The sequence below is a fragment of the Denticeps clupeoides genome, chromosome 20, assembly GCF_900700375.1.
Source record: "Denticeps clupeoides chromosome 20, fDenClu1.1, whole genome shotgun sequence".
NCBI classification, from domain to species: Eukaryota; Metazoa; Chordata; class Actinopteri; order Clupeiformes; family Denticipitidae; genus Denticeps; species Denticeps clupeoides.
In genome coordinates this window covers 2084829-2093153 of record NC_041726.1, presented here as the reverse complement: position 1 = coordinate 2093153, position 8325 = coordinate 2084829, and positions in this window count along the sequence as shown.

Sequence of the window (8325 nt, the reverse complement as noted above, 5' to 3'; positions counted from 1 at the left end):
AGAGGACGGTAGTCAACAGAAGCAGAACCCGGCGTAGGCCAACGTCCCTCAATTTATTTTGTCTGGCTGTCCTGTCCTTTCCCGGCTGACAATGGAGCCCTTCTTCAGCTATGAAGACTTTGGCAGACGTTCCATTAAAAAAAAATAATAAAAACCCACTCCTGCCCCATCTGTGTGCATGTATTTCTATATATGGTGCAACCGCGGTGCATCTTACAGCAAAATGGCCAGACCTGATACTCCTCGAACCCCGATTCGTGGCACCTGCGGAACCCCGACTTTTATTTTTGCGGGGTGGCGGCGGGGAGGGATAGTTTACCGACTCTTTAATTGGAAGAAAAACAGCGCCGTGAACTCTTGGCAGCCGGCATAATTCCGATCTGTTACAAATTACCCCTAAATAGGGGGGGGGCCTCTCTCCTCCGCCCCCCCCCCCATTTCCCTGCACATGTGCTCACAACCCCGCGATGACATCATGGCACTCGAGCCGCGCAGACGGTGGTGGACGTAAACCGCAGCGAAATTGAGTTGCCTGGGCTAATTTGGCTGCTCTCTGGTTACTTTAAGCACCACATTTGATATGGCGGGTGGCTTTGAAGGCGAGGCCAGAAAAGCAAAGCAAAAAAAAAAAAAAAAAACGTCCCCTGCCCTCCGCTCGCAAGTAACGAGGACTGGCGGCACCCGGCAGCAGTCTCTCTCTTTTTTATTATCCGGGGACAGAGGACTTCTTCCAGGATGTAAGTGGAAGGGGCGGTGGGCAGAGAAGAAAGCTTTGGGAACGTTCACACCTACGCTGGCAGTCGTTCCTGCTGGTTTCCTGTGTGTGTGTGTGTGTGTGTGTGTGTGTGTGTGTGTGTGTGTGTGTGTGTGTGTGTGTGTGTGTGTGTGTGTGTGTGAGAGAGAGAGAGGACTGGGTTTTTTGTTTTTTTTTATGTGATTCCTTTTGGTAGCCTAATAGTTTTTGCCCCAGCCGAGCGCCGTACCCGCCAAGAGACTGCAGCGATCCGTGGCTGCTACCGGACTGTTAAACGGACTTAAAGGGAAAGGGGGGGTCCAGTGTAACTCGACGGTTAAAAAAAAAAAAAAAAGTCCCGTAAAGCACGAGGGCAAGGTGACTTGGCGTAACGTTCCGTTTCCGTCGACCTCTCCTGCGTGAACTTTGCGGCCTACTCCAAAGATCGGCTTTGTTGCGCGTTTGTGTACTTTTTCCGGCTTTCCACTCCTGAAAGCAGCTGTATCCATGGGACGAATCCACGGGGAGCATCCATGTGGAATCCCACTTTGGGCTATTACAGAGATTAATAACCTCTTTTTTTCTTTCCCATCATACCTTGAGCGCTCCTCGTGACTGAAATGTGGGTTTGCCGAGGAGTAGCCGGGGCGGCTGCCAGCAGCCGATAAAAATGCCTGTGTGCCCGCTTCTGGGCCATTCGAGCCATGATTCTTCGCTAAATTGACGGCATCGGCATCTCTCCGATCATAAGTGATACACAACACAGCACGCGCTGCACTGAAGCTTTATGTAGTTATGGTGTTAAGATGGACTTTTTTTTTTTTTTTTTTAACCGAATGAGGTGCAGACAACAATTATATGTAAAATTATTGGGGAAAAAAATATATTTTTTTTTGCATATAAAACTGCAAAAACTTTTTTTTTTAAATCAATATATATATATATATATATATTAATAATAAACAGAAATGCAGAAAACTAATTGGCTAAACAAAAATAAAATTCTATTAAATATGCAAACATGCATATGGCCAGAACTTGCCTGATGTGACCCAACAGGAGTGTGACGCAAGGAATTCGGACCTGCTTGAGTGATCAGGTTTAATATTTGTGCCAGTCCATGTTTCACGCATTGTACAGGATGGGCCATTTATATGGATGCACCTTATTAAAATGGGAATGGTTGGTGACATTGAACACATTTTATATTTGGTCAGAAACTTGTAAATAAGTCACGAACGAATAAAGAATAAAGAACGAATAAAGAACGAATAAACCAAGCACACCATTGTTTTTCTTGTGAAATTCCCAATAATTTTGATGTCACATGACCCTCTTCCTATTGAAAAAACAAAAGTTGGATCCAATGGCCGACTTCAAAATGGCCACTATGGTCACCACCCATCTTGAAAAGTTTGCCCCCCTCACATATACTAATGTGCCACAAACACAACGTTAATATCACCAACCATTCCCATTTTATTAAGGTGTATCTATATAAATGGCCCACCCTGTAGATCGCTAGTCAGACGAGGGTGGTTCTTCAACTCTTCTTTACTCTGCTCGAGGCTGATTTTGCATCACAGACATCCCCGTGCTAACTGTCCGACCTGTAATGCATCATCCACTCCTCGTCTCTTCCAACAATGAGGAGTTCTCACCTTGCTTTCCCTCACCTTCGGTCTCGTCCTCTCTTTTTCCCGGGTTATGTGAGACCCCAGATTTATTCAACCCCAAACCTTCCTGTTCTGGCCTTCCTTGTAATCCCCACCCCAGCTGTGGGGTCCCCCCCGGTCATAAATCCAAGCCCCTAAATCCTTACCTGGAGAACGTTCAGAAAGTGCACTCCCTCCAGGAAGCTGGGGGGTGGGGGGGGGGACATTGTGAGCCGAAAGTTAGACTTTAAGTGGATTGCACCAGCAGAAATCCGAAAATTCCTTAAACACACAGTGCATCAGTCATATTAATTCAAGCAACATGTCTCCTGCGCTCCAAATTCCGCTTGTTCAAGGTGATCGGGGGGAGAGAAGTGGATGGTGATCCCCGGTGTTGCATGTGCAGAGGGGGCTCAGAGGACGGGAAGCGTTTTTACGGCGGCTCTGCACTGTTTGTTTGTTTTTCCTCCGTCGTCCTGCGCCGCCCGGCCGGCCTTGGGCCCGGAGCCCGGCGCGTTCGGTGCCGGCGCGATGGCCGCCGGTGTCAATCACGGGTTACGGCCCTCGGGGCCTGTAGCGGATCACTGAAAATGCTCCACGTGTTTGCTAGAGCTCGGCTCTCCGGCCGGTAAGAAAACAAGTTAATGGGTGCCCAGAGCACGTCCCCATCATCCAACCTCAGCAGAACCTGCTTCCCTCGCACCCGGCTCCACCCCTGTGGACAGCTGTATGGCCTATGGACCTGGGGGCCGACGACTGCGGCGGGCTCCGTACCAAAGCACGTTCATGCGGACCAGCCCTGCTCATCTGGTGCACATTAGACCCTCGGCAGAAGCGAACATGCAGTTTGATTTTGGGACAGGCCGTAATTACAGGACCAGCCAAAAAAAGGCCCCGTGTCCCTCCCTCCTGATGTCACGGGGTCCACCTTCACCTCGTTGGGTGCCACATCAGCTAACGTAGTGAACTGTGCCAGATGAAGTGGAGACATTTGTCTCTCTCCAGTTGACGGATCTTCTGGTCCTATCTGATCTTTCTAAGAGTTTACGTTCGTGGCGCTTGAAGCATAATGACGGGCTGCCCCGAGCATCTGATAACCTCCTAATCGCTTTTTCAATTACTTTTCCATTAGTGGTTTCATAATTAACACAAGCTAGTGCTCTTCTCTCATTAAAACAGTATTAATCATGAAATGAAATGTGCAGAAAGTAGTCGAATGGAAAACGCCAAATTCCCCGTAAATGCCTAGAAATGTTGACGAGTGAAAGTTGTCTTCCCTACCACGGTGTCACCTTTAACGGCTTCATCCGGAAGGATAAAACGGGACGTCTTGTGGTGCCACGGTCTTCGTCCTGTCTCTCCTCACCCAACGTGACAGGGTTAAAGACAGGTGACGGGACGCCGAAAGCGGCGTTCTCCCACGCTCGCCGCCTCCGTTCAGTCGAGAGGCTGAGCGTCGTAAATCATCCCGACTATTCAGGGAGACAACGGAGGGGGAAAAAAGTCGACAATTATATAAATTTACTGCACTCGTAAAGTGCGTTTGGGCGAAATCGGAGACCTGATGTTACGGCTAAACAAAATACAATTTACATCGAACGCAATCAATCTGGCCACCGTAGGAGAGGAGCGAGAGCGCGCTGAAACCAGCCTCGCTCTGGGCTCCTCGGGAGAGCACTTAGGGAGAGTATCACACTTGAGGTGGTTCAGTCCAAGGCTACGTGCTAAATGGGAGGCAGATGCTGTCTGAAACACACACACACACACACACACACACCAACGCTCCAAGCGGAGACCGCGTTTAAAAGTGTCACCGTCCTGGACGTCGTAGATCCATCACACCGCGCCGGGCGGTGAAACCGCGGACCTGCGCTCCGGCGGTGACCGTTCCGATCGTTGCGGTACGAGACCCTAGACGGACCGGAGGAACCGGGCCCCCGGCCGGAGTTGGGACCGGCCGGCCAAGCTGTGAGACCGGGCTGAAAGGGATACCAAACCTCCGGCCTTCTCCTCCTCCCCCAAGAAGGATCGGGTGCCGTTTAAAGAGCGGAAGGCCGAAAAACCGCAGAGTCCAGAGTGGCGCTCAACATGTCACGGAGGAGAGCGCGGCGCGACCGCTCTACTGCTCTACCGGGCGCAATAACGCAGTCCTCCTCGTTCGTCCTCGCCGCGACCCTCCGGCCGCGTATCGCGTTCGGCCCGTCTCAGCTTGCCTCTGGCGCGGCGCGTTGAGGCAGAGAGGACGTTTCTCCATGTATAAAGTGAAGTGATTGTCACTTGTAATGCACAGCACACGGTGCACACAGTGAAATTTGCCCTCTGTATTTAACCATCTCCCTGAGTGAGCAGTGGGCACCATGACAGGCGCCCGGGGAGCAGTGTGTGGGGACGGTGCTTTGCTCAGTGGCACCTCAGTGGCACCTTGGTGGGTCGGGATTCGAACCGGCAACCTTCTGATTACGGGCCGTAATCAGAATTTTCAAAACTGGTTCTACTGACAAACTCTGAAGATGCTGAATTGTAGTGAGCGGCTGTCCAAACGTGTATTTTGCTCGCACAATAAGGGAAGTAGTAAAAAAATCAGCTGTTGTAAATTTGAAAGAAAAGTCACGGTACCGCGGTACGCCCGGCGAGGACGCCTGAAGTTACCGTGAACCAGTGGCCCGGCCAGAGTCTGGGTGAAACAGGAGCTCCACCCCAAGGCCCAAACACTGGTGTTGCTCTGATTTATGGGTGACAGAGTTGGGTTAAAACTCATGAGAAGGCGAGAGCGAATTTGGAAACGGTTTTCTGAGAATTTAAAAACCCCCATCCGAGGGTTCCGTGAAAGCAGTCTGGATGAAACGGTACTGCCCTGGTGGCCTCACTTTGTGCTACTGTTGGCTCCGTAGTGTCCTTCATCGAACCATTTCAAAACCACGTTGAAGTTGCCTCCTCTTCTCTGCTTTGGTGGCTGTCCACTTACCATTAGAAGTCAAAATTTAGAAAGTTGCTTGCAAGATGCTCTAACAGGATCAAGGTTGGTAGTTGTACTAGCCTAGCGGGTAACACACTCGCCTATGAACCAGAAGACCCAGGTTCAAATCCCACTTACTACCATTGTGTACCATCGCAAGATACTTAACCACAAGTTGCTCTGGATAAGGGCGTCTGATAAGTGCTCTAAATGTAAATGAGAGGTTGGGGACTGCCCAAGCATCATGGGCCACCAACCATGCCGGGATGAAGAGTAATTCTTTCTGACCTTTGCCCGTGTTGGTGTGGTCCACCTTCTCTTGACCCCTCCAACTAGGCCTTTGTAGGCGAGGAGAAACAAAAAAAATGTTTAAAAATCACCGCTAAATGACTTCTGGTCTGTTTCAATCAAAGGAAATCGGAGCAATCACAACGCCCCCTCCAGTCTAGTCTAGCAGTCCCAGGAAGGGAAACCGGTGTTTATGTAAGGAGTAACACAACTACGCTTATTTTATGTAATTTGTTATTCTTCCTCGTTCGCGATGTAGCGTCGTAGGGTTTTTGCTTTCGGTGGATTCCGTCCATCTGGTCTGACTTTTTGCTTCCTGGTTAATACTCCTACCACCTGTTCCACCCGCAGCCCGCTCAAGAGAAGCTTTAATCAAAGCTGAAGCTTTACGGCGAAACATAGCAATTGCTCAATATAAACGTGGCCCCCCTAAAATTTTAACGCGAAAGACAAAGCTCTAGCGGAATTTCTTTTTTTGTTTTTTGTCATTCATATTTTGCTTAAAAAATGTTTCAAAGGACTTAAAGGTTGTGAAAAAGTAGGTCATCACCTCTCAATGCTCGGAACGCCAAGGCAAACACAGACAATAGCATTTTCTCGTAATCCGGGGAACTCCAGACGTCTGGAGATCAAATAAAAAGATAAAATTTCATTACATTTCTCAGTAAAATGGCAGCTAACATGTCAGATTAATACTGGGCTGTCCTATATAACAGGACTCCGCTCCGGATCGGCAGATCATCATATCACAGGTCGCTCCAGCTTGGCACTTTGATTGGCCGAGAGGGACCCTGGGAGCAACAATATCTCACAATAACGGCGCTCCGGCACATCTCGTTAAAAATATCATTCCGGTCTTATTACGTTGTTTATGGTCACGTCACTTCTACATGAATAATATTGCTCGGGAACAGCTGGATGTGCCTGTTTATTCACAGTTCGTCAAGTCAAGTCTACGTTTTTCATTGTTTCGGCAGCCATATTGACTGGAAACTGTGCTACAATTGGTATACTGTGGTATAAACCGTAGACTTCAGGGCCTGATGTACCGTGCGATATCTACAGCACGGCTATTTGTCTTGTTGAATATTGCTTAATTATGAAGCTCTAAGTTGCTTTATTTAATTGTGATACGAACACGATTCTATTTTACCACCAATTACTATTTAAGTTGCCGTTTATAAATGAGATCTTGACAGACGTGAACTACTTATATATGTACAGCACTGAGCAAGCTACGTTCTAAAATATACACTTTAATACGCTGTGTACATTATAATCATTGTACTTCCTTATGGATTATTGCCTGTGTCTGCAAGTGATGTCAATCACTGATCTCTCAGTCCTCAAGTGGACAAGCGGGACACGAATACAATGCTGCACTGTGTCGTTCTTCTTTTTTTTGGGGGGGGGGGAAATTTTGGAAACCATTACTAAAATTGGCTGTGTGGAGTGGTGAGTATCAAGCTGATTCCCAGGAGCTACCCAATTGCATGAGGGGGTTAGGCAGGTGACCTTCGTGGAGCATACGGCCCTGGCCAGGTGCTTCTGGGAAATCTGATTGGTTGGGTAAAATGCCCATAATCGCCTGAACGATTCTTGCTTGTTAAAAAAAGGAGGAAAATCAGGTACTTCTAGCAGCTCCTCTGCTTCCTCCCAGATCATTTATGATCCGCTGCTTTTATTTGCTATAGATGCACGCGTGCCTCCAGGGTTGTGAGTTCGGGTCCTGGCTTGGACCTTGCGTGTGTGCGGGGTTTGCATGCTCTCCCCAGGTCTGTGTGGGTTTGCGCAAGGTTTCCACCTTTTGCAGACTGGGTGAACTGGCAGCGGTGAATTGCCTGTGCGGGTGAGTGCGCGAGTGCCCTGTGGTGGGCCGGTGATTTAGGAACGGGCGTCTCTGCCATATTTGCAGCTAATAATTTGCAACCGCAGCACTCCGTACACACGGAGCACATGGCTGGCTCTTTTCCCTCCAACAAGCACTGTTGGAGAGACAGATTCATTGAAAGCAAATGAGCAGCCAATGAAAGCAGCCCCATATCTCATCCGCAAGAAGGGTCCAAATTACTCTTGGCTTGAGAAGGTGGTAAGGCCTGGTGTGGGAATATTCCGTCCCATAGCGTTCATTGTCTTCCTGGATGGAAAGGCTGATAGGAGCAAAGCGCTGTGCTCAGAATCACTTAAAAGCGAGATCCTCCACAGGGACCCCGTCTCGACCTTGGAGCTCACCACCTCCGCAATCCCTCCATCTTTGGTGCAGATGTTTGATAATTGGCTTTGGACAGCTCCGAGCCACCTTTCCTTCAAGTCATCGAGAGAAAAATACTCGCCCCAGGTCGTGTCTACTCGGGCTACGGAAAGTCTGTCCCGGGGGGGGAGGAGCTACAGGTTCCATTTTTAACGCCCCACAATCAACGCTGGCCGAGGCGTAGACACGAATGAAAGAGGTGGTGCGCTTCAAACCATAATTCTCACCGCTCCGTGTGCTCTCGTCACGCAGGGGTCACGCAGAGGTCACGCAGGTACGACTCGGTTCCGGCGGGGCCGTCCAACACACAAACGTTTGCAGGTCGAGCAGGTATAGCGTGTTGCCAGATACATTAAGAAATATGTTGACTAACTAATATGTTTAATTTGTTGGTTTCCTTTTTATTACTTTACTCATGCAATATTAATAAGCATTCGAGTAT